The 27652-nt window shown below is 38.9% G+C and overlaps 1 long non-coding RNA gene across 2 annotated transcripts in view; it reads right to left on the bottom strand.

Annotated features, from left to right (window-relative positions):
- LOC120872677 overlaps nt 1–18261 on the bottom strand; it is a 141991-nt gene extending 123730 nt beyond the window's left edge. The window contains exon 1 of one of the 2 annotated variants that reach the window (XR_005723310.1): nt 18047–18261. This is a non-coding gene — a long non-coding RNA (uncharacterized LOC120872677). The remainder of the gene's footprint in view (nt 1–18046) is intronic. The other variant, XR_005723309.1, reaches the window with a different exon arrangement.
- Between the last annotated feature and the right edge of the window lie 9391 nt (nt 18262–27652).

Raw genomic sequence — 27652 nt, 5'->3', positions numbered from 1 at the left:
GGATGAAAAAAAAAGAATAAGGTAAAAGGAAGAGGAGAGGAAGCGGGATGGGACCTGCACCCTTGGCAGGGAGCTGAAGGTGAGAGGCAGTTCCTGCATCTGGGGAAGGCCCTCACCAGCAGGGAGATCAGCTGGGACATAAGGCAGCTTCAGCTCAGAGGGGAGCCCAGCAATCCTCCTGTAGCAGGCAGGACAGAGTGAGAGTGACACAGATGGTCTATGCCACAGCCCCAAGAGCCCCAGCCTAAAACTCCTGTCCACCAGTGCACACAGGGGCTGGGTGCTGGAATGTGTAGTTTGGAGAGCAGACCCAGGGAGGGACTGCTATTATTGGCTGCAAGGAGACAGCCTGAGTGGATGGAGGTGAGGAGCTCTTCAACCAGAAATGCTCATGGAGGAATCCTAGACCACGAAAGAAGTGAAGCACCATCGTTTCCTGGTACAAAGCACAGGGCTGCCGTTGCAGCCTCTCTCTGCACATGCTGGCCCTTGCCTCCACGTGCACTAGGAAGGGCTTTGATGGTAGGCAGCTTGTATGCCTCTGCTATCACCTCCTTCACACACACACTTCACACTCCTGCCACCCAGTACTTCTACCCAGCACCATCCCATTGGGGTGGTCCACTTGCCCAGACTGCCACGTGAGGGCCCGTGGATTCCAACTGTTACACCAGCACCTTCTCGCCTAGGATCCTACCTGCCTGATGGGCTTATCTGCTCTAGCAACCTCTGGAACAAACCTCTATGGGAAGAATACAGGCAGAGGTGGGGCTGAAATCATAGCTGAGACCCAAGAGCTAAGTGATTATGGATAGAGAGCTGAAATCTCTCCTTGCTGTGGCATGAACCACAGAGTTTCACCTCTGCTAATGGCTTCCTAAATTCACCACCAGTGAAATATCTGAAAGGACAGCAAGCGCTCCAGCAGCTGAGACAGGTCTGGCTTTAGCAGCTGTCGGCTTTGTGGGCACAAACACACAGAGGCTGGGCAAGGCCAGAATCTGAGCTGCCTGGATAAGAGCTCCCACTGCAGGTCCAGGGTCAGGCTACTGCAGTCCCCTGGGACCTGACCTCAGTGGATCTGCACCAGTGGCCTGCTGAAAACAGGCCTGCAAACACTGCTAACAACAATGTATTTTGTTAGCCCACACAAGGGGTGAAAGGGGACAACAGAGCACAGTCACAAGTGAACAGCTCCAGAGAAGGAATACTCAGTGGCTTCTCTCCTGGAGGGAGTGCTCCAATCCTGCCTATCTCACACCTCAGATCAGAAACACAGCTAAAAACAGGTATGGGGGCCTCTATTCCAACACCTAGGGAGTAGATACTGCCCCTGGCAGGGCAGTCACAACCACAGAGCAAAGAGGAGGCCCCATTCAATATTCAGGGCAGGCTCTGATCACCACACCACCAGTCAAACCCCCCATCAAGGGGATAATGGCACAACCCTCTGGACCAACCTCACCCACCAAAGGGCAAACACCAGAAGCAAGAACTACAATCTTGCTTTTTCAAAACCCCATGGGAAATACAAACCAAAAAACTACACTAGATAAACACACAAGAATGAAAAAGCACCCAAACACAACACTAAAAATGGTCATCAAATCTTAAGTGAAAAGAACAAAAGAAGGGACCTGGTGACCCAGTGGTTAAGAATCCACCTGCCAATGCAAGGATCATGGGTTCGATCCCTGGTCTGGGAAAATCCCACATGCAGCAGAGCAACTAAGCCCATGTGCCAAAACTACTGAAGCCAGCCTAGAGCCCATGCTCTGCAACAAGAAAAGCCAACACAATGAGAAGCCTGTGCACAGTAACAGAGTAGCCCCCACTTGCCGCCAACTAGAAACGCCACAACAGCAAAGATCCAGCTCAACCAAAAGTAAATTAAAAATAAATATATCTTTAAAAAAAAGAAGGGAAGTAAAAAAGACCTGCAAAAACAAACCCAAAACTATTAAGTAAATGGCAACAGGATCACACATATTGATAATTACCTTATGTAAATAGAATCAATGCTCCAACAAAAGATATAAAATGGCTGAATAGATACAAAAAACCCATATACATTCTGTCTACAAGAGACCCTAGATAGGGACACATACAGACTGAAAGTGAGGGGATGGAAAAAGATACTCCATGCAAATGGAAATCAAATGAAAGTTGGAGTAGCAATACTCATTTCAGATAAAATTGACTTTAACATAAAGACGGTTATAGAAGACAAGGAAGGACCACTTAATGATCATGGAATCAACCCAAGAAGAAGGTATTACAATTGCAAACACATACGCACCCAACATAGGAGTACCTCAATATATAAGGCAAATGCTAATCATCATAAAAGGGGAAATCTACAATAACACAATAATACCGGTGGACTTTAACACCTCACTTTTATCAACGGACAAATCATCCAGACAGAAAATTAATAAGGAAACACAAGCCTTAAATGACACTTTAGACCAGATGCTTAATTGATATTTATAGGACATTCCCTCTAAAAGCACTGTCTTCTCAAATGCACATGAACATTCTTTAGGACAGATTGCATCTTAAGTCAAAAAACATGCCTTGGTAAATTTAAGAAAATGGAAAACATATCAAGCATCTTTTCTGACCACAATGTTATGAAGTTAGAATCAATTACACATATGAAAATAGATAGTCAGTGGGAATTTGCTGTATGATATAGGTAACTCAAACCAGTGCTCTGTGACAACCCAGAGGGGTAGGATGGGATAGGAGGGAGGTTCAAGAGGGATGGGACACGTGTATACCTATGGCTGATTCATGTTGATGAATGGCAGAAACCAACACAATATTGTAAAGAATTATCCTTCAATTAAAAATGAATAAATTTTAAAAAACAATTCAACAACAACAACAAAGAAATCAATTACAGGGAAAAAAACTGTTTAAAAAAATGGAAGCTAAACAACATGTTACCAAATAACCCATGGAACACTCAAGAAATCAAAGAGGACATCAAAAAATATCTAGAGACAAATGACAACAAACACATGACAATCCAAATCCTTGGGAGGCAGCAACAGCAGTTCTGGGAGGGAAATTTATAGCAATACAATCTTACTTCAGGAAACAAGAACCTTAAATATCCTAACCTTAAAGCCATAGCTTTTTTGGTTTTTTGGTTTTTGAAAAACCATGGTTTTTCAAGTTGTCATGTATGGATGTGAGAGTTGGACTATAAAGAAAGCTGAGCACCAAAGAATTGATGCTTTTGAACTGTGGTGTTGGAGGAGGCCCTTGAGAGTCCCTTGGATTGCATGGAGATCCAACTAGTCCATCCTAAAGGAAATCAGTCCTGAATATTCATTGGAAGGACTGATGCTGAAGCTGAAATTCCAATACTTTGGCCACCTGATGCAAAGAATTGACTCATGAGAAAAGACCTTGATGCTGGGAAAGATTGAAGGCGGGGGGAGAAGGGGATGACAGAGGATGAGATGGTTGGATGGCATCACTGACTCAATGGACATGAGTTTGAGTAAACTCTGGGAGGTGGTGATGGACAGGGAGGCCTGGCATGCTGCAGTCCGTGGGGTCGCAAAGAGTCAGACATGACTGAGCTACTGAACTGAACTGAACCTTACACCTAAAGCCACTACAGAAAGAAGAACAAACAAAACCCACAGTAGAAAGAAATCATAAAAATCATAGCACAAATGAAATAGAGATGAAGAAAATAATAGAAAAGATCAGTAAAAGTAAAAGGTGGTTCTCCAAGATAAACAAAATTGATAAACCTTTAGCCAGACTCATCAAATAAAAGGGAGAGGACTCAAATCAATAAAATTAGAAATGAAAAAGGACAAGTTACAAGGGACCCCACAGAAATACAAAGGATCATAGGAGACTAGTACAAGCAACTATATGCCAATAAAATGGACAACCTAGAAGAAGCGGACAAATTCTTATAAAGGTACAAACTTCCAAGATTGAGCAGGAAGAAATAAAATAATGAACAGACTAATTAAAAGTACTGGAATTGAAACTGCGATTAAAAATCTTTCAACAGGGCTTCCCTGGTGGTCCAGTGGTAAAGAATCCCCCTGCCAATGCAGGGGACATGGTTCAATCCCTAGTCCGGCAGGATTCTACATGCCATGGAGCAATCAAGCCCACATGTTGTAATTACTGAGCCCACACTCTACAGTCCACAAGCCACAACAACTCAGCCTGCAAGCTCCAGAGCCCACATGCTACAACTAGAGAAAGCCTACGTGTAGCAATGAAGACCCAGTGCAGCCAAAAATAATTACTTAATTTAAAACATTTAAAAAACAGTATGGTACTGACACAAAATCAGACATATAGATCAATGAAACCGGATAAAAAGATCCAGAGTACCCACACAGCTATGGTCACCTTATCTATGACAAAGGAGCCAAGAATATACAGTGGAGAAAAGAAAATCTCTTCAATAAGTGGTGCTGGTAAAACTGACAGCTGCATGTGTAAGAGTAAAATTAGAACACTACCTAACACCATACACAAAAATAAATTCAAAATGGATTAAAAACCTAAAGGCCAGATCTATAAAACTCTTGTAGGAAAACAGAATATTCTTCATCATAAGTCATAGAATTTTTGACATACCTCTTAATGAAAATAAAAACAAAAATAAATAATTGGGACCTAATAAAACTTAAAAGATTTTGCACAGTAAAGGAAACCATGAAAAAAATTAAAAGACAACCTTCAGAATGGGAGAAAATGTTTGCAAATGAAATAACCTATAAGTGATTAATTTCCAAAATATACAAACAGCTCATGTAGCTCAACAACCAAAAAACAACCCAAAGAAAAAATGGACAGAAGATCTCATTAGACATTTCTCCAAAGAAGGCATACAGATGACTAAAAGCCTAATTATTAGAGAAATGCAAATCAAAACTTACTCCTTGGAAGAAAAGCTATGACAAACCTAGACAACATATTAAAAAGCAGAAACATTACTTTACCGACAAAGGTCCATATAGTCAAAGCTATGGTTTTTCCAGTAGTCATGTATGCATGTGAGAGTTGAACCATAAAGAAAGCTGAACACCGAAGAATTGATGCTTCTGAGCTACGGTGTTGGAGAAGACTCTTGAGAGTCCCTTGGACTGCAAGATCAAACCAGTCTGTCCTAAAGGAAATCAGCACTGAATATTCACTGGAATGACTGATGCTGATGCTCCGTTATTTTGGCCTCCTGATGCAAAGAGCTGACTCATTAGAAAAGACCCAAATGCTGGGAAAGATTGAAGGTAGGAGGAGAAGGGGACGACAGAGGACAAGATGGCTGGACGGCACCAGTGATTCAATGGACATGAGTTTGAGCAAGCTCCAGTAGATGGTAAAAGACAGTGAAGCTTGGCGTGCTGCAGTCCATGGGGATGCAAAGTCGGACACAACTGAGTGACTCAACAACAGCAACAGAATCAAAAGTATAATGAGACATCACGTCATACAGGTCAGAATGGCCATCATCAAAAACATACAAACAATAAATACTGGAGACGGTGTGGAGAAAAGGAAACTCTCTTATATAACGGTTGGTAGGAATGTAAATTAGTACAACCATTACTGAGAACAGTATGGAGGTTCCTTAAGAAATTAAAAATAGAACTGCCTTATGACCCAGCAATCCCAGTCCTGGGCATATATCCAGAGCAAACCATAAGTTCAAAAAGACACATGCACCCCAATGTTCACTGCAGCACTATTTACATTAGCCAAGACATGGAAGCAACCTGACAGAGGAATGGACAAAGATGTGGTACATGTATACACTGAAATATTAATCTTAAAAATGAACAAAACAATGCCCAATGAAGCAACATGAATAGACTTAGAGATTATCATAATGAGTGAACTCAGACAAAAAAAAGGCAAATTATTATATTTTTTACTGTGGAATTTTTTTTAAAAAAAGGTACAATTGAGCTTATCCACAAAACAGAAGCTGTGTTACAGATGTAGAAAACAAACTTATGGTTACCAGGGTTAAGAGGGGGAGAGATAAACTGTGAAATTGTGACTGACATATACATGCATGCATGCAAGCAAAGTCACTTCAGTTGTGTCTAACTCTGTATGATCCTAGGGACTGCAGCTTGCCAGGCTACTCCATCCACGGCATTCATCAAGCAAGAATACTGGAGTGGGTTACCATGCCCTCCTCCAGTAGACATATACATACTGCTATGTATAAAATAATGGATAGTGACACACTGTATAGCACGGGGAACTCTACTCAGTACCTCTGTAATGGCTATATGGAAAGAGAATCTAAACAGAGGGGACACGTGTATAACTGGTCCACTTTGCTGTACACCTGAAACTAACACAATGCTGTAAATCAAGTATACACCAATAAAATTATTTTTTAAAAAGACATCAAATGCAAAAAAAAAAAGTATCTATTTTGTAACACTTTATAAGCATATGTGGTCATCCCGAAAAGAGATTTCTTATTATTCTACATGACTTCTTGCCAATGGATGATACCATCTTGGGGCAATCTGATTCATGCTATGATCATTAGAATAGTGCATTGCTACAGGAATTCTGATCTGTGGTTTATTTATTTTGGCTGTTATGTACTTAAGTATTAATTCCAATAATCTCAGATGTTACGCTTCCTTACGCTCTTTGTTCTGTGGCTGCGGGCAGGGGCATATGCATGAATCTCCTCAGGTGTTACTCTTGCTTCTGCTCTCTGCTCTGTGGCTGCAGGCAGGGGCATATGCATGAATCTGCAAATAAGGTTTGCAGCACTTAGATGAAGATGTGACAAAGGCAGAAGTCAGTTTTAATGAGCAATCAAGGAATCTTATACATACCTGAATATAAATTAAAATAAGAACATATTAGAAAGAAGCAGCTTGTAAATTTAATTTGGGGTAGAGGGGAGAAGATTAAAGAGTTAGGTAAACTGCTCTGAGGTTTAGCCTAAGTTACATATCTTGAAGGAAGGGTCACCTACATGGGATATGAAGTAGAATCAGCAACTACGAATGGCAAGGCTAGTCAAATAGCTCAGTATAATTTGCTGATGGTGAATATACGTCTCTGTAGTGTTCACAGCTTAATCATTTTCATTACTACTCATATTGTGTTGATGGCAGTTAGGTACCAACTTGACACAGAACGAGTTCTGTCTTTTGATGTCATTTTACCATTAGTATGAAGAACAGATTCTCCTGTTCTTTCTCTGTAGCAAGCAGTATACATAGCCATAATCTTCAAAATCACTACGTCATAAATTCGTATCTACTTTATAATTCATTTTCACCCTTAGGCCTTTTGATCATTTAATGACTTTCAGATTTTGTTCCCTTTGAATACCTATTTTATTGTTTTTCTCCTAAAGCAGTTGTAGTTTCTATTTTGAAGGGGCAGAATGTCATTTTGTTGTTTCCACTCCATATTTCTGAGCTCTCTGGGTACCTTTATATTGCTTTGCTGCTCTTACTGTTATTTGCATCACCTGCCAATTTAATATCATCTGTGAATTTCATTAACATTAGTTATACTCCTTCTTCTACAATATTAATGCAGCTGCTATATAAGATAGGACAAAATACAGATCTCGGCAGCACCCACACATATTCCCCAACTTGATCCATTTCCATTTATGGTTTATCAATATTTTTTATGATTCTGCAGCCAGTTTTGAATCCGTGTGACTCTGCTTATATCCAGGACAATCTGAATTAATTGTGCATAGATGTCATGAGACACTGCATCATAGGCTTCACTAAATTTGATAAATACATGTACCATATTTTTTCATTTACTAGTATTATATGTAGAAAACTGATATTTTCGGTTTAGCTCAATGCTTATAGTTCTAGTAATTGCTACATATTTACTTTTCTTTTTAGAATAATTTTAAATTTACAGAAAAGTTACAAAGATCATAGAGTGCATTCTCTTATATGATCTAGGACATCATATTGCATTTAGCAGTCATGTCTCCATAATCTCAATGATACGTGACAATTTCTCAGTCTTGTATTTTCATTACCATGACACTCCTGAAGAGTACTGGTCAGATATTTTATAGAATGTCCCTCATTTTTGGTTTGTCTAATGTTCTTTCACAATAAGACTGGGGTTACAGCTTTTTGGGTAGACTATCACAGAGGTTAAAAATACCCTTTGCATTTCATCATACTTGAGGTATAGGGTGTTAACATGATATCACCATTGGAGATATAAACTCTGATCACTTGTTTGATCACCTGCCAGCTTCCTCTGGAGTAAGTTAGAAATTTTCCCTATCTATTCTACCCTGTGCATTCTCTGTAAGGGTTATTACAAAGGGTTATTCCTAAAGGAATAAAAATTTGATCTTGGGGGGAAATTTTACTCTATTATGCATTAAACATTGATATTCATATAATACATAAACAGATAAAGTATATTTGTGATATTAAAACTTCATCAGGAGTGTGGGGGAGAGTGTCAAGAAAAATGTTCATGTGGAGGGGGGGAGGAGGTAGGAAAAAAAAAAAGGACTGGCAAATTCCTCTCTATTCATTAGGATCAAATTACTAAGTCCAGCCCATATCCAAGCAGATGGAAATAAAGTTCTACCTCATAAAGGAAGGAGTATCTGCTACATATGCTATTTGGTATTTTTCTCTAAAAAATATTCTTTTTAAAAAGTCCACTTTGGTCAATTTTCTGTTAATAGTTTGAGTCTATGTATTAGTCTGGGTCTTCCAAAAAGCAGATGCAAAGATGGGATTGGGCATGCGACACACGTACTAAAGGATTTACCTGTGAAAGGCAAAAAAGAGGGACCAAAGGGGGGCAAGAAAGCCTTAGGACACCTATGAAGGAAAACACGGAAGGAGAGAGAACTAAGCATCTAAGGTTTCGGACCAGTCAAATGGGAGTCCTTTGACAAAATATTCCATTAACACAGTCCCTTACGTTACAGGAAAGAACTTGGATTACAATTGGCACCATATGGACTCATGGCCTGGAAGGATCACTTGGGAATCGTGGCCTTGACATGAATATGGGAATGGGTTCCAAAACATACCAGTACCTGAATTCACCAGTCAATTATGGTCCCTGAAGAAAGAGGTGGAAGAAGGACATTTTCATGCCCACCACAGCCCATAATTTTACACAATATTAAAATACCAGAAATTATTTTTGAAAGAATATTACCTAATTCTTTCTCCATTCTAGGAGATGTCCATGAAACCTACAAGAAAGTTACAGACAAAAGACTAAAGGAACTAAGTAGAAATTTCAGCAGTTTTCGAATGATGATGAGTCAGAGTAAAAACATGAGGAATTCCAGTCAAGATATAAAAACCATAATTAAAAATCAAATGGAAACACTAGAACTGAAAAATATAATATCCAAAATGATTAATGAAATCACTGAACAGAATAGCAGGTTGAATAGTGTAGAAGAAAGGATCGATAACTTTGAAGACAATTCAACAGAAATTACCTAAACCGAAGCACACAGAAAGAAAAAGTATTAAAAAAGGTAGCAGATTAATGATGTGTGTGTTCAAAATTAGGCAGTCATGGATGGAGGAGCCTGGTGGGCCGCAGTCCATGGGGTCGCTCAGAGTCTGACATGACTGAGAGACTTCACTTTCACTTTTCACTTTCATGTATTTGAGAAGTAAATGGCAACCCACTCCAGTGTTCTTGCCTGGAGAATCCCAGGGACGGGGTGGCCTGGTGGGGCTGCCGTTTATGGGGTCGCACAGAGTCGGACACGACTGAAGCAACTTAGCAGCAGCAGCAGCAACAGCAGCATGCTTAAAATTGGAGTCCCAGAGGAAAAGGAAAAAAAGTACAGAAGAAATATTTGATAAAATACTAGACAAACCTGCCAAAACTGATTAAAATATAAGTCTATAGCTCCAAGATGCACAGCAAACCCCAGGCAGAACACATGAGAATAAAATCACAATTTAGAGAAGAATTAACACCTATCCTGAACATTTCCCCTCCCCTGCAAAAAAAAAAAAAACCTCACAGGGGAAGGAACACACCCAAACTCATTCTATGAGGCCACCACCACCCATTACCAAAACCAAAGATATCACACAAAAAGAAAATTATAGGCAAATATCACTGATGAACATACACACAAAAATCTTCAACAAGATACTAGCAAGCTGAATCCAACAATATGTTATACAGATCATACACCATGATCAAGTGGAATTTATCCCAGTGAATCAAGAATTTTTCAATACTTGCAAATCAGTGTGATATACCACATCCACAAATTGAAGAATAGAAACCAAATGATCATTTCAATAGATGCAGAAAAAAGCTTTTTGGCAAAATTCAACACCCATTTATGATTAAAAAAAAAAACAACTCACCAGAAAGTGGGCATAGAGGGACCCTACCTCAACATAATAAAGTCCACATATGACAAACACACAGCAAACATCATTCTCAATGGTGAAAAGCTGAAAGCATTTCCTCCAAGATCAGGAACAAGACAAAGGTGTCCACTCTCACTTTCATTCAACACCACTACTGAGCCTGCTTGCTGCAACTACTGAAGCCTGCACGCCTAGAACCCAAGTTCATCAACAAGAAGCTGCCACTTGCCACAACTAAAGAAAGCCCACGTGCAGGAATGAAGGTTCAGCACAGCTACAAAGAAAGAAAGTGAGAAAACCCTTACAGGAAAACATAAGCAGAACACTCTTTGACTTAAGTTGCAGCAGTATCTCCTACAGTAATTGAAATAAAAACAAAAGATAAACAAATGGGACCAAATTAAACTAAAAAACCTGTGCATAGCATTGGAAACCATAAACAAATAGACAGCACTTCCCTGGTTGCACAGTGGATAAGAAACCGCCTGCCAATGCAGGGGACAAGGGTTTGATTCCGGGTAGGAAAAGATGCCACATGTCATAGAGAAAGTGAGTCCTTTTGCCGTAATGACCGAGCCTACATGCCCGTGCACTCAAGGGCCCATGAGTGCAATTACTGAGTTGCATGCTGCAACTACTGAAGCTGGAGCACCTGGAGTCTGTGCTCTGCAACGAGAGCAGCCACCGCAGTAAGGCCACGCATGGGAACAAAGAGCAGCCCCCACTTGCCACAACTACAGAAAGCCTACACAAAGCAACAAAGACCCAGCACTGCCAAAAATAAGTACGTTTTCATTTTTTTAAAAAAAAGAGTGCAGCAGAGCCCACATCCTGACTACATCCCAGGGTGGCAAAAAAAGAATAGATAACCCACAGAATGGGAGAAAATACTTGAAAGTGAAGCAACCGACAAACAATTTATCTTCAAAATTTACAAACAGCTCATGTCCGTCAAAAAACTCGAAAAAAGACCTCAACAGACATTTCTCCAAGGAAGACATACTGATGGCCAAGAGGCACATGAAAAGATGCTGCTGCTGCTGCTGAGTCGCTTCAGTCGTGTCTGACTCTGTGCGACGCCACAGACGGCAGCCCACCAGGCTTCCCCGTCCCTGGGATTCTCCAGGCAAGAACACTGGAGTGGGTTGCCATTTCCTTCTCCAATGCATGAAACTGAAAAGTGAAAGTGAAGTCGCTCAGTCGTGTCCGACTCCTAGTGACCCCATGGACTGCAGCCCACCAGGCTCCTCCGACCATGGGATTTTCCAGGCAACAGTACTGGAGTGGGGTGCCACTGCCTTCTCCTGAAAAGATGCTAAACATCACTAAATATTAGAGAAATGTAAATCCAAAGTACAGTAAGATATCACCTCACAGGAGTAAGAACAGCCATCATCAAAAAGTTTATGAACAATAAATGCTGCAGAGGGTGTGGAGAAAAGGAAATCCTTCTACACTGTTGGTGGGAATGTAAATTGGTACAGCCATTATGCCAGGAGAAATATCAATAACCTCAGATATGCATATGACACCACCCTTATGGCAGAAAGCAAAGAGGAACTGAAAAGCCTTTTGATGAAAGTGAAAGAGGAGAGTGACTAGGTTGGCTTAAAACTCAACATTCAGAAAACTAAGATCATGGCATCAAGTCCTATCACTTAATGGCAAATAGATGGGGAAAAAATGGAAACCGTGACAGACTTTATTTTCTTGAGCTCCAAAATCACTGCAGATGGTGACTGCAGCGATGAAATTAAAAGACGCTTGCTCCTTGGAAGAAAAGCTATGACCAATCTAGACATCATATTAAAAAGCAGAGACATTACTTTGCCAACAAAGGTCCCTATAGTCAAAGCTATGGTTTTTTCCAGTAGTCATGTATGGATGTGAGAGTTGGACCATAAAGAAAGCTGAGCACCAAAGAATTGATACTTTTGAACTGTGGTGTTGGCGATGACTCTTGAGAGTCCCTTGGACTGCAAGGAGATTCAACCAGTCAATCCTAAAGGAAATCAGTCCTGAATATTCATTGGAATGACTGATACTGAAGCTCCAATACTTTGGCCACCTGATGTGAAGAACTGACTCACTGGAAAACTGACTCACAGAAGCTTTCCCTGACTCTGGGAAAGATTGAAGGCAGGAGGAGAAGGGGACAACAGAGGATGAGATGGTTGGGTGACATCACTGGCTCAATGAACATGAGTTTCAGAGAGCTCCGGGAGTTGGTGATGGACAGGGAAGCCTGGTGAGCTGCAGTCCATGGAGTCGCAAAGAGTTGGACATGAGCAACTGAACTAAACTAAACAGCCATTATGGAGAAAAGTGTGGAGGTTCCTTAAGAAACTAAAAATAGAGCTACCATAAGATTCAGCATTCCCACTCCTGGGCTCATATCAAAAAAAAAAAAAAAAAGGTTTGAAAGGATACATGTACCAGAATGTACATAGTGGCACTATTTACAATAGCCAAGACATGGAAGCAACTTAAATATTTATCAATAGATGAATGGGTAAAGAAGATGGGGTACATATATACAAAAGCATTATTAGTCATATAAAAAAAGAGAATGAAATAATGCCATTTGCAGCAATATGGATGGACCTGGAGATTATCTTAACAAGTGAAGTCAGAGAAAGACAAATATTGTATGATACCACTGGTATGCAGAATCTAAAAAAAAATTTGATACAAATGAACTTTTTACAAAACAGAAACAGACGCACAGACTTAGAAAATGAATTTATGATTACCAAAGGGGAAAGGTGGGGAATGGACAGATTGGGAATTGGGGACAGACAACTATATTTAAAACAGATAACCAACAAGGACCTACTCAATAGCACAGTACTGCTCAATATTCTGTAATAATCTAAATGGGAAAAGGATACATGAATAAGCATAACTGAATCTCTTTGTTGTATATCTGAAAGTAACACAACACTGTTAATCAACTATACTCCAGTATAAATTTTTTTAAATATGCAAATTCATGTGCTTAACCCTGGACCAACCAAACAGGAGTTCATACAGAGTCCAGCAACCTGCTTATGAAATAAACACCTCATGTAAATTTTAGCAACAATGTTTTGCGAACTAGTGCCTTATATAAAGTTTATCTAGTTCTGTAGACTTACCTTTCCAACGTTTCTCATCTATTTCTCTCCTTTTCTATGGCCTCTACTCTAGTTTAAGGCTGCTTCATCTCTTAGCTGGACTTGTATAACAGGATTTCCTTGCCTCTAGGATATTTTCCACTCTAATTCATCCTACACACAGGGGCCTTATTAATCTTACTAAATCACAGCTCCACTCATTTAATCTGACAAGAACTTATTGAGAGCGTACTATATACCAGGTGCTTCAAGGCAGAAGGTTCTAAGTGGGGCTGATAATCTGAATCATTAAGCAGGAGAAGATCTTCATGGGGTCGCAAAGAGTTGGACACGACTGAGCAACTGACCTGACCTGATACCTGATTCACACTGTATAGCAGAAACTAATGGAACATTGTAAAGCAATTATCTTCTAATTAAAAAAAAAAGTTACCCAGGTGACCCTGATATTTTAAACAACACTGCTGCTGCTGCTAAGTCGCTTCAGTCATGTCCAACTCTGTGTGACCCCATAGACGGCAGCCCACCAAGCTCCCCCGTCCCTGGGATTCTCCAGGCAAGAATACTGGAGTGGGTTGCCATTTCCTTCTCCAATGCATGAAAGTGAAAAGCAAAAGTGAAGACACTCAGTTGTGTCCGACTCTTAGCGACCCCATGGACCGCAGCCTATCAGGCTCCTCCATCCATGGGATTTTCCAGGCAAGAGTACTGAAGTGGGGTGCCATTGCCTTCTCCCTAAACACCACTAGACTGGAGCATATAAAGATCAAAATATTCTTGAGTATTTCAGATTGTATTGGGGAAATGTGAACATATGCAAATAACATATAAGACATTTGTTGTTGTTTAGTCACCAAGTCATGTTCAACTGTTTTGTAAACCCACGGCAATGTAGCCTGCCAGGCTCCTCTGCCCATGGGATTTTCCAGGCAAGAATACTGGAGTCTTCTTTCTTCAGATACAATACATTCATTAATGCTATATTCGAAGTACCAAGTACTATAAAAAAGAATAATTCTAACTGCATTAAATACCTTTAGTAATATGCCAACCTTGAAGAAATCTTTTCCTCCTTTAATTTCCCACAGTACTTTATAACTCTCCTATGGTCTCATTTTTATCTTGCATTGTAATTATTTTCATATATGTGTCCTGTCCTCTCCACTTGTACTTAAGATCAGAGCCTTGACCTTATCAGAGCACATAATCTCATAAAGACTTTTTTTTTTCAGAGTTCTAATTCACTTATAGGATAAACCTGTACCACTCAAAATACTAAATTATGCATGGTTGTGCATATGGTGGTGGTGTTGTCTAGTCACTAAGTTGTGTCCGATTCTTTGCAACCCTGTGGATTGTAGCCCAGCAGGCTTCTCTGTCCATGGGATTTCCCAGGCAAGAATACTGGAGTGGATGCCGTTTCTTTCTCCAGGGGATCTTCCCAACCCAAGGATCAAACTTGCATCCGCAGACAGATTCTTTACCACTGAGCCACCTGGGAAGCCCACGCATTTTTATAAATTTAATCAAAAACTGGATGTCCTTGTAACATCGGATATATGTGGACAAATTTATGGATTTAACCTCAGTGAGGCATTTAGTACAATTCCTTCAACAAAGTAGGTACGTAAAGTTATGTGTGAACCAACGGGGTCTGGGGAAAACGTCTTTTGGATATGGAAAAACATACTATGTCCAGTATCCACTTAAGAGGTTATAGATTCCAAATGAAATATGCTGGTGGTTTTTGTAAACCACCCCACTGTGAGCCAAAACCAATCAGCCTGCTTGTTTTGTTGTTGCTGTTTATTTGTTTGGATGACCCAGGATTGTGTGGCATGCTGGTGTATGTGTGTGGGTTGTGTTTTCTGTTTTTTGACAAACTTCAATTTGAAAGTCTTTGGCAAATATTCTCTGATTTACCACAGGCTCTTCCATTCCCTGGGCTTCCCTTGTGGCTCAGCTGGGAAACAATCCACCTGCAATGCAGGAGACCTGGGTTCGATCCCTGGGTTGGGAAGATCTCCTGGGGAAGGGACAGGCTACCCATTCCAGTATTCTGGCCTGGAGAATTCGCCAAGACTTGGACACAACTGAGCGACTTTCACTTCCATTCCCTATTATCTTACACAAACTTGATGTACACAATTATGTTATCTACAGGTCTAAAGATGAGAGTGCTAATGGACAACTACTGCCAATCATTTCTGCTTTCTGAATGTTGATTATTGTATGGACTGAACTGTGTACCCCCAAATTCATATTCTGAAGTCCTAATCCCCAGTACCTCAGAATGCAACCATACTTGGAGATAAGGATTTTAAAGAGGTAATTAAATTAAAATGAGGTCTTTTGGATGGGCCCTAATCCAGTATGACTGATGTCCTTATAAGAAAAAATCTGGACACAGATGGGCATGAATTAAAGACCATGTGAAGACAAAGGCAAAGCTACACGTCCAGGAGAGAAGCCTCAGAATGAAATTATCCCCGCTGACACCTTAGTATTAAACTTTCCAGCCTCCGGAATTGTGAGAAAATAAATTTCTGTTGTTTACGCCCTCAGTCTGTGGTATTCTGGTATAGCAAACCTAGCAAACTAATGCAGATGCCACTATATTTAATATTAATCTTAACAGTGGCATTTTTTACATCAGAATTATGTCTACTGGGACTTCCCTAGTGGTCCAGTGATTAAGTCTCCATGCAGGGGGCCCAAGTTTAATCCCTGGTCAGCGAACTATATCCTACAGGCTGCAACGAAGAGCCCGCACCTGGCAATAATGATCCAACACTCGGCAATGAAGATCCCACGTGCTGCAATTAAGACCCAACACAGCCGAAAAAAAGAGATTGAAAAGAATGTTTACCATGTTCAAGTCATTCTGCCATGTACAGTGGTGAATACAACTCTAAGTAGCTTAGAATCCAACAGAAAAGGCAAGTTACATGTAAGCTACATTCATCAACATAAATGAGAAAAACATTACCAGGTCTAAATGGAAAGAAAAAAGCCAAATAAACAGTGTATTTTTAATTCTATAGGTGTTCTGAAGGAGACAGTTAACTACGAGTTACAGCTCAGAAAAACTCAGAATTTGACCTGGGCATTCAGAGATAAGATTCAAAAGAGCAGGAGTAAGAAGACATTTAAGTAAGAGGAATGGAGAGTACAAAGTCAGATGCTACTACAGAAAACATTGTTTTCCCAAGTTCATCTTAGATTCAAGTCTCCTTTCTAAACTCTATAGTCACTATACACTTTTAAATTAAAAGTTCTAAATCCTTATAAAATTTAGGCATTTCCCCCTGCAGATAAATAGCAGTGTAACTGACTTTTTCAGTACAATACTGACATCCAAAGGATAGTCTAGTTCATCTCTAATGCCTCTTGGGCTTCGTGCTGAGAGTTGGTTTTATTTTCAAATAGTCTATGAGGGCAATAAGCAGCTCACAGAACATTCTCTTTTGAAATCTGGCCATTTTTTGATCTCTTGCCTATCTATCAAATCTCATCATTTTAGATGGCTCCACAATGCAGGTGGCCTATGTTTTCTTAAGTGCTGCTTCTTCTGAAGAATGTTACTCAGTTCGTTAATGTTTCATACCTAAGTATTCTAATATATTTAATTTTTTATTTAATGAAATTTCTAACCTCCAGGCTGAAGAAGTTATTCAGAATGTTTCATCCAAGCTGCTGGAAAAGTGCTCATTAGCAGGGAGTTTTGAAGTTGGAATTTTAAGAAAAGGGTTGGCAGGAACCTAAACATACAGATCTAAGCTTTCATAAATGTTTCCCTGTCTTAAGTGTAAAGGAAGAAATTCTTCTTGATAGGCAGATAAATTATGAACTTTTCCTTTTAGATTTTGGTGACAAGAATTTAACAACGACTTTTGTTAAAAAGATGTGTTTCAAAGCTAAGTTTTTTTTTTTTAAATAATTGTCTGTAAAAAGCCTTATTTTTCCTCCATCATTCCAACAGTGCTTACTTTCTGCCATAAAGGAGAGACTGAAGTGAGACCATTATCGCCAAGAGATACACACTGAACTAAAGGAGCCATGCTAAGCATCTGGTTTCAATTATTTTAGATTCAAGTGATTCTCTATGAAAGGAGGCACCTCAGCTGAATTAGTCTGATTCTTGTAATGGTCTGGACTCAAAGAACCTGCCCATCTTATACCATCTAACTTGAGATTTATGGGAGATTAAGAACTTAAGTTAGAGAAGCTTCTAGATGGTTACATAAATTTTTAAAATTAAAGGTCTTTAATACACCCGGTTCAGATGAAATTTGCTGGTCCTAAAGAACCAGAATTTTAAATTTAATTGTAAATAAAATTGCACCCAATATTTCAAGATTACAAACTGTGTACAATACAGTAAAAATGCACACGGTAAAACTTTACTAAATGTTTAGAAATCCAAATTTTCACTGTTTTTCTTTTTTTTTTAGTACCCACTCCCTGGTGACAAAGTGGACTCAAGTTTCTGTTACCTTCAAAAAGCAAGGGAGTGGTGTTATACTACACGCTTACCTTTGGGAAACAACTTGCACTTTATAACTGGACGGGGAAATCTTTTGGTGAGCGAGAAGGCTAAAGGAAACGAAGGCCAGTGGCGTGACCGTGGCACAAGCCCGCGGTTACTCTTGAGGGGACCGCCTCAGCCCCAAGCCACACTGACCACCTAACAAGACCGCTTTTCCCGCGGACTCTCGCCTTCCGGCGGTAAGTCACCGCAGCACCGGAAGCCGTCGCCAGGACAACGTTCTTCTGCCCACCCCGACCCTTCGTCCCGCCCACCACCTTGTACGTCTGTAGCCAGAGGGGCTTCCATTGGTCCATTTGTCCTTCACTCTGGGAGAAGTTCGGAGCGCTAGGTTCTGGAACTCTGATTTGAATTTGTGGCGCGGACCGTTCATGAGGTGACAGTGGTGCTGGCCGTCTTGCAGCAGCCAACAAACTCGGTGGTGAGAGACCCTGAGGGGAGAATGACGAACAGGGCGGCCGAGGAGCAGGGGCGCTGCGTTAAACAGGTCGCCTCGAGACGGGGGACTTCAGTCGGGCTGGAACTTCCCTTGCTGAGGCTGGCTCACCGTTCTCCTCACAGCCTCGATTCTTCCCTCACGACGTTTTCCTCGCGTCTCAGAGACGACGCTCCCGCCCCGCTTCTGTCGCTCCAGGAGGGAGTCTCCCCTCCCTTTTCTTTCATGAACGGGTGTCTCTCACCTTCCAACCCTGCTCAGTAGCAACCCTCCAACTCTGACGTGCTTACACCTCCCCCAAGCGTACTTGACTCCCGCCTCATTCCTCTCTCCACCGCTTTCCTAGTTATATTCTGCTCTCCGTCACCCACACTGTCAGGAACTTTCTACCTGCCCGTGATAGGGTGGGAAACTCCCGAGCGACCTGGGGAGCGCCCCACATCTCACAAACTGAGTCCAGAACTTTCCTTATCAAGGAATAGGATGCTGCTGTCCACTTGTTCCCAACTGAGACGCGATAAAGGTCCCGTGGAAAGCGGCAAGTGCAAGCTCTGTATAAAACGCTACAGAAATGTAAGATCTTGACCCAGTTGCTGATTCTGAATTAGCGGATTCCTGTCGAAAACATGATTACTTTGTCCTTTGTCGGACCCTGTTGACACATTTCATACTGGCATTGTGAGTACTGTCTGGATCTTAGAACGAACCCAGTAGATCTTTTGGAATAAAATGAAACTCTGGGGCTTGATCAGAAACATTAAAAAACGAAACAAACAAAATAACTCCCATTGAAAAGTCTTCTTTTCATTAACCTTCTATTATGATCTGACTACCCTCACTACACCTCCATCTATTGAATTTCAAGTTGAGATTCAGAACCACTTTAAGGAGTTCCAAAGTATGAATGAACATTTTATCTGACATCCCCTGTCTATAACTATGAAAATCCTCTATTTTCTTTCTAATTTGATAATTCAACTTGATTTTCTGTATGTCCAGTCTCCGGAACCGAGGTTTAACAGAGTTTAACTGTCTTGGGGTTGGAGGAGATGTGGGGGCATAGTTCCCTTTAAGAAGCAAGAAAAACCTTGAAGCTTTTGTGTACAGTATGACATATATACGCAAATTTAGGGCTTCCCTGGTGGCTCAGAGGTTAAAGCATCTGCCTGCAATGCAGGAAACCTGGGTTTGATCCCTGGGTCGGGAAGATCCCCTGGAGAAGGCAATGGCAACCCACTCCAGTATTCTTGCCTGGAGAATCCCATGGACGGAGGAGCCTGGTGGGCTACAGTGCACGGGGTCGCAGAGAGTCGGATACGACTGAGCGACTTCACTTTCACTTTCTGAAGAAAGTGGGAAAGTGAGAAACCTTGAAGCAGTTGTATTAGCACTTTCAAATGAGCACTGGGTTAAGAATTTTAGAGAAGTCACTGAAATGCTTTCTAGAATTGTAGAAAGGTCATTCACAGTTGAGATTTTGTATCTTTTTACATTGTTTAGGAAAATACTTGATCAACCTAAAGAGTTAATTTTTGTGCCTTAATGTTTTGGATGCCTTATATTAAAATGATTTTTATTGTGAAATTCCAGTAGCTTGTCCTGAGTATAATTTACATCAAATGTTTTTTTTTTTTCCCCACACTAAAACTTTACTTCACCTGAAACTTAGTTTTGTGTATTATGTGTAAAAAATGATTTTAACTAAAAATTTTTTTTGTTGTTTTGTTGCTATTTGGAAAACTTGCCCATGGGCCAAATCTGGTCCACTATCTGTTTATATAAATTAAATTCTATCAGAACACAGGTACATCCACTTGTTTGCATGTTGTCTACAAGGTCAGAATTGGGTAGTTGTGACAAGAGACTATATGAGTTTCAAAGACTAATGTATTAACCATGTGGCCCTTAATAGAAAAAATTTACAAGCCCTGGAATAAGATATCCTTTCTTCACTGAATGGGTAATGTCATGTTCCCATACAGTTTCTATAAATATATGTTTGCCTTTGTTTTTGAGCTCATTTAGTCTATTTCACTTGCCTCACCCTGCACGTATAACAAGGTGTTTTTAATTACCTTATCTCTGAAAGAAAACAATATTCTGTAGGTTAAACTGCTCCCCTTACTCCCATACCAAGCCATTCTCTTATTTATTCTTGGCCCTTTGATTTTCTCTATTAATTTTAATGAGAAATCTTCTTAGATTTTGACAGGAATTGCTTTGATAGGAATTGATGTTTATATTCTACATTAATTTGGGAAGAACTGTCATCTTTACCATATTCATTCTTTCCATCCATGAATATAGTATATCCTGATTGTTTTTATGTCTTTTAATGTGATCTTAATTTTTTTTTGAGTGTTCATAAAGAAGATTGGTCTTTGTTTCGCTTCATTGTGATTTTCTGATTTTAGCATTAGGGCAATGCTGTCTGACTACTGTAAATGATCTGAGATGTGTTATGTTCTTCTCTATTTCTTTTTTTTTTAATTTATTTATTTATTTTTAATTTTTACTTTACAATTCTGTATTGGTTTTGGCTTAAAAGATTTTGTGTAGGATTGGTATTATTTTTTGCTAAAGATTTGATAAAAAACAGCATGCATCCATCCAAGTCTAGCAGTTTCTTTGTGAGGAGGTTTTAATGGAATTAAGAAAATGAGTGTAAATTTTATTAATATTCGCCTACATCTTACCATTTCTGGCACTCTGTTTCTTCTTATGAAGTGTCAGTGTCTCAGTTGTTGTCCAACTCTTTGTGACCCCACCAGGCTCCTCTGTCCATGAAATTCTCCAGGCAAGAATACTGGAGTGGGGAACCATTCCCTTCTTCAAGGGATCTTCCCCACCCAGAGATTGAACCCGAGTCTCCTGCATTGTGGGCAGATTCTTTACCATCTGAGGCACCAGAGAAGCCCATTTCTTCTTATAGATCCAAATTTTCATTTGTTTTCTTCAGGCTAAAGAAATTCCTTTAACATTGCTTATGGGATGGCTTGTTGGTAATGGATTCTGTTTTTGTTTTGTTTTTACTTGAAAATGTTTTTGGTTAACTTTCATTTTTGAAAGATTTATTTATTTTTGGCTTCACTGGGTCGTCAGTGCTGTGTGTAGGCTTTCTCTAGTTAAGGTGAGCAGGGGCTGCTCTTCATTGAGATGTACTGGCTTCTCATTGCAGTAGCTTGTCTTGGCGCGGAGCATGGACTCTAGGACCTGCGGGCTCAGTAGCTGCAGCTGCAGCCCACGCGCTCTAGAACACTGGCCTCGTAGTTGTGGTATATAAGCTAAGTTGCTCCCTAGCATGTGGAATCCTCCCAGATCAGGGATCGAACCCATGTCCCCTGCTTTGTCAGGCAGATTCTTAACCACTAGACCACCAGGCAAGCCCAAAAGATTTATTTTTAATGTGGATATATAATTGTGTTTTTAGTACTAATTTAATATTCTATTGCTTTCTGCCTTGTGTTGTAAGATTATTTGGAGTCATTCTGATCTTTGTTCTGTATGTAATTTTTTTTTTGCCACTCCCTGATTGCTTCTTTTTTAGAAGTCAGTTTTACTGAGGCTTAATTTACATATGGTAAAATTCACTTTTTAGGAATATAGTTCTATGAGTTTTGACAAATATAAATAGTTGTAAACTACTGCCATAATCAAGATATGGAATATTTATGTAAGTCTGTAAAGTTACCTCATGATCCTTTATCACCATTTCTCAGGTCCCACACCCATCCCCTAGCAACTGCTGATCTGCTATCTGCCACTGTAGGCTTGTACTTTGAGAACATCATGTTAATAGAATTCTGTAGTATGCGGCCTATATCTGACTTCTTTTAGTTGGCAAATGAATTTAAGATTTATTCATGTTGTTGCATGTATCAGTTTATTACATTTTGTGTGTGAGTAGTACTCCATTATACATATGTGCCATAATCTGTTTATCTATTAGCCAGTTAATGGACATTCAGATTTTTCCAGGTTTTCAGCTGTTAGTGATAAAGTTGCCATAAACATTTCCCTACAGGTTTTTTGTGGTCATAGATTTTTACTTTTGCTGGATGACTACCTAGGAATTATATGATAAATGTTTATCATACTAAAATACTACCAAACTTTTGCCCAAAGTTTTCATTTGTTTCCAATAAGCAGCATATGACAGTTCTAGTTATTCTACATTCACATCAGCTCTTGGTCTTGTTAGTAGTTTAAAATCTAACTGTTCCATTCAGTATGTCAGTTTATATTTTCCTTTTCACCAAAGACATTGCTACAAAATTTTAATACTCTATGGTGAAATAATCTTTTGTTTTTAATTTCTACTTCTATTGTATGATCAAAATGTTTTTATATTGTTTCTACTTTATGAAACATATTGAAGCTTTCTTTGAGACACATGCATTTGGTTAATTTTTATGAAAGTTTCATATGTACTTCAAAAGGAAATCACTTGTTATAGGAGTTTAAAGATAAAGATATTGACATAGCTTGTTTAGTTTATATATTCCTCATCCTTTTATATTTTTTGAATACTTATGTTGAGTTTGGTATGTTGATGTCTTCTTTTTGTTTTCTTTATTTGTTTGCATCTTTTACTTCTCCTTGATTCTATTTTATCATGATACTCACTGTTATTTGGCACATAGATATTCCTATTCTATATTTATTTTGAATTGGCTTTTAGATCATAAAATGTTCCTTTTAGTATGCAGTGCTTTTGGTGTTAGTTCTACCGTGTCTGATATCAGAATTGCACTACCTACTTTCTTATTGTTCTGTTTGCATAGAATACATTGTTTAGCCCTTGTATTTTTAATAATTGAATTACTTTATTTTAGATGAGCTTCTCTAATACATTTTAGAGTTGTTTGGCTTTGTGAGTTAATTCAAAGTTGTGGATTTTTTCTAATAGTGGTAAATCAGTGTATATTTATTGATATGACACAATTGTAACAAAATATTATATTAATACTCTAATACATTTTAGAGTTGTTTGGCTTTGTGAGTTAATTCAAAGTTGTGGATTTTTTCTAATAGTGGAAAATCAGTGTATATTTATTGATATGACACAATTCTAACAAAATATTATATTAATATATATGTATATATTAGGGGGCTTCCCAGGTGGTGCTAGTGATAAAGAACCTGCCTGCCAATGCAGGAAATTGAGATGTAGGTTCAGTCCTTGGTGGGGAAGATCCTCTGGAGGAGGGCATGGAAACCCACTCCAGCATTCTTGCATGGAGAATCCCATGGACAGAGGAGCCTGGTGCACTACAGTCTGCAGGGCCACAGTCAGAGACAACTAAAGTAACTGAGCACGTACACACACATGTATATGTTACTACATTTCCTTGCTTTCATGTTGTATTATGTTCCTCCCTTTTTGTATTTTCCTTGGCATTTTGGAAGGTTTATATTTTTGTTCTAGTGGTTATCTTTATATTATTATTTATAATGCCCTTATTTTTGTCCCTCTTTTGCTTACTTAGGATTTCACTGTTCAATTTCATCAATTTAAGTAAAATAATTTGATTCCTACCTTCCTACTATCTTTATTTGTAGGTTACTGCTCAGTAGTCTGATCCCAGTTTGATTTTTCTTCCTTTGCAAGTGATCCCAGATAATTTTTTCTATCTTTAAAGTCTAATTAGACTTCCCTGGTGGCTCAGAGGTTAAAGTGTCTGCCTGGAATACAGGAGACCTGGGTTCAATCCCTGGGTTGGGAAGATCCCCTGGAGAAGGAAATGACAACCCACTCGAGTACTCTTGCCTGGAGAATCCCATGGAGGGAGGAGCCTGGTAGGCTACAGTCCATGGGGTTGCAAAAAGTCAGACATGACTGAGGGACTTCACTTTCACTTTCACTTCATGTGATAGATAGATCTCAGAATTGTTTGTATCAGTTTTCCCAGGCCCTTCTTAGACCTTTATAATATTCATGTGTTTTCTTATTTTGGTTATTTTTGTTAGTTTTAAATATTAGCTCTTGAATTTTATGTATGTTGGGTCCTCTTTCTTTCTCTGGTATATTATAACGTTTCCCTGATCCTTATTACACTCTTCCTTCATTTTGTTTTATTCCCTTGGTTATATTCAGGCTTTTGTTCAGTGCCCCTTGTATTTTCATTCAATCCTTTTCTCTCTTGAGTACTTTATAATTTATTTTTGATTTCTAAAATAATTTTTGTCTTTCAGTTTCTTTCATGAGACCAGTTATCTCTTATTTCACATCTTCCTGAAGTGAATATTTTTGCCCAATTCTGTTCTATTTCTGTTCTGAATTTTGAATGTTTGATTTAAGATTTTTGAAAAATATCTGTAAATACTGGTTTAACAATATATGGTTCAATTTGAGACATTGTTGTAGTTTTCTCTATGGTTTCTTTTTCCCTTTTTTTTTTGGAGAGGAGTGTTCATCAGCTGAAGAGTTTTTGTTCTTATTTTCTATATTATTTCATAATAATTTTTACAGTTGTTGCCTACTGTTTTCTGATCCATTTTAAAAGTTTTATTTTTCTTGACCAGTGATACTAGTTTATATAGAAAGTTGTGAGAGAGTTTACAAGGTTTCTTAGTTCAAAAGGACCCTATTCTGTTGCTATAATGAAGGGCAGTATTTTAAATTTATGGTGCATTTGTTTGAAAGGTGAAGTTTTCCTTTCTTTAATTTTGTGCTTCCTTTTGTTTCTGAGGGATCATTTATTATTTCTCTCTTGTTTTCTTCTTTCTCCTTACCACTAAACATCCAAATAATATCACTTTTAAGTCACTCACTGTCCTCTCCCCTAGAAGCAGTGCTTCCCTAAGACATGCGTGCTAAGTCACTTCAGTCATGTCCCAACTCTTTGCGACCCCATGGTCTGTAGCCCACCAGTCTTCTCTGTCCATAGGATTCTCCAGGCAAGAATTGTGAAGTGGGTTGCCATTTCCTTCTCTAGGGGATCTTCCCCACCCAGGAATCAAACTCTTGTCTCCTGTACTGCATGCAGGCAGTCTCCTGCATTGCAGGTGGATTCTTTACCGACTGAGCCACCAGGGAAGCCCGAGTGCTGAAACTTCAAAATTTTTTTCCGCTATATGTGATTCCTACTAACAGTTCTGCTTAGCTTCTCTGCCTCCTGAGGATTGACAAATGCCTGAATAAAGCCCATGCTGAAAGTTGAGCTTAGCTTTCTGAACTTCTCTTTTATACTTCTTGACTGCCTTTGGTAGCTCTTTAATACCTTCACATTGTTGTTTTCCATATTTTACCTACTTTCTCTAGCTATTTTTTACTGGGCGGGTTAGTCTCTTCTGAGATAATGTGTGAAAACCTCTTGACTGGGTTTTAAAATTTCAACTACTGTGTATTTAATTTGTATAAATGTCTTGTGAACATTTTATGTCATGTGTTGTTTTTTTTTTCCTGTTCTGTGAAGATGTTTTTTCACTTTAAAAATTATTGTAAACATATTAAACAGAGTTTTATGATAATTCCAAGAAATGAAATCCTTATAGGTTTGTTTTTACTGGTTCTCTTTCACAGTGCCTTGTTTATTTGTGTATTTAATAAGTTTGTTCCACCAGTTTACATTTGTGTTTGTTGCATTCTGGCTTCTTGGAGTATGACTAGTTGCATGCCATTTTATGTTTGTTTATTTATTTGGACCCATTCAGGTGATGTGAATTTGATGTGTACATTTACTTGAGTGCTAAATTGTGGTTGCAATTTGTTGCTCTTTTTTCCCCTGCTTTGCTCGTTTCCAAGACAGCTTTCCTTATAGTCCCTTAAACCCAGACTCTTGGATCACCTTTACTTTGAGGGAGTAACCGAGTTCTCAGCTTCTTGTTAGACAACCTCTTGTTAGACTCTTAGGTGGTATTTAATTTGTCTTCTCTCCTTCATTCCAAACCAAATCTGTACATCTTAACTCTGTTTAAAATTGGCAAAAGCAGATTCAGCACACCACCGCCTTCTCTGAATTTCCACTTTCATTTAGATTTTTGTATTCGTACTTCTTCTTCTTTTTCTTTTTAACTATTTTTATCAATTGATATGATTTTAAAATGTTTTTGTTTATTACTTTGCATTTCAGTTGTTTTCAGTATAGTCCACGGGGTCACAAAGAGTCGGGCTTCCTCAGTGGCTCAGCTGGTAAAGAATCTGCTTGTAATTGAGGAGACCTGGGTTTGATCCCTGGGTTGGAAAGATCCCCTGGAGAAGGGAACAGTTACCCACTCCAGAATTCTGGCCTAGAGAATTCCATGGACTGTATAGTCCATGGGGTCAGAAAGAGTTGAACACAACTGAGCGACTTCACAATGATAGAGTCAGTGCAGATACTCTTGTTCTCTACATTGCCTGAAAATTTGATAAAATTTGGAAAGAAAGCTTTTTTATTTTCTTACCATTGTCTTTCCACTATACATCCACATACCCACACCCTCACCTACACATTCACACCTTTAAAAGGAGATAGATTCTTCTACTTTTTAAACTTTATTTTAGGGAAAAGCGTTATGAGATTCATCTAATATTGTCTGTAAGATTGAGTTTTATTTTTTGGTGCAGGACTGTAATTATTACCAGTAACATTTTTTTAAGCTCTGTAAAGGCCTTGAATAGTTTTCAGAAGGTAGAGATTTAGGCTATAGTCAATATATTAATATCTGGGATATTTCTGTTATGCTAAGAATTTACTTATACTCAAGTCATATTAGCTTTAACAGTGAAAAACCCATAAAGGTTTAACATGAAAAGCAGGAATAATTTCCCTTTCTGTTTATGTTCTGTCCCTTAGCTCTTCATTTCCTGCATGGTTAGAAATTTAGTAAATTGATGAAAGTTTTTTTGGGTGAGTTTGTATAATCATGTGATTAAGTCTTATAAGTAGTTTCAGAATTTATTTTCTCTCTTAAAGCCTGAATGTCCCAAAGACAAGGATTTATTTTAAGATGATTTTTAAATAGGTTTTTTTTTTACGAAAAATTACCTAATCAATGTTAGTTGATGAAGATAGATATTTTATGGTAAAATATTATATAACTTTAATGTTCCTTTACTATTTGGCTTTATAAATAAATATGAAAAGTAATGATCTCATAACACTTTTTAAATTCACTTTCTTCTTTCCCCAGAAAGTAGCAAAGTAAATAAAACCATCATTCTTTTCTAATC

This window comes from Oryx dammah, unplaced genomic scaffold (assembly GCF_014754425.2).
Source record: "Oryx dammah isolate SB20612 unplaced genomic scaffold, SCBI_Odam_1.1 HiC_scaffold_13, whole genome shotgun sequence".
NCBI lineage: Eukaryota > Metazoa > Chordata > Mammalia > Artiodactyla > Bovidae > Oryx > Oryx dammah.
The sequence above is the reverse complement of the archived record's forward strand: the minus strand, read 5'-3'. Positions and strand labels throughout refer to the sequence as shown.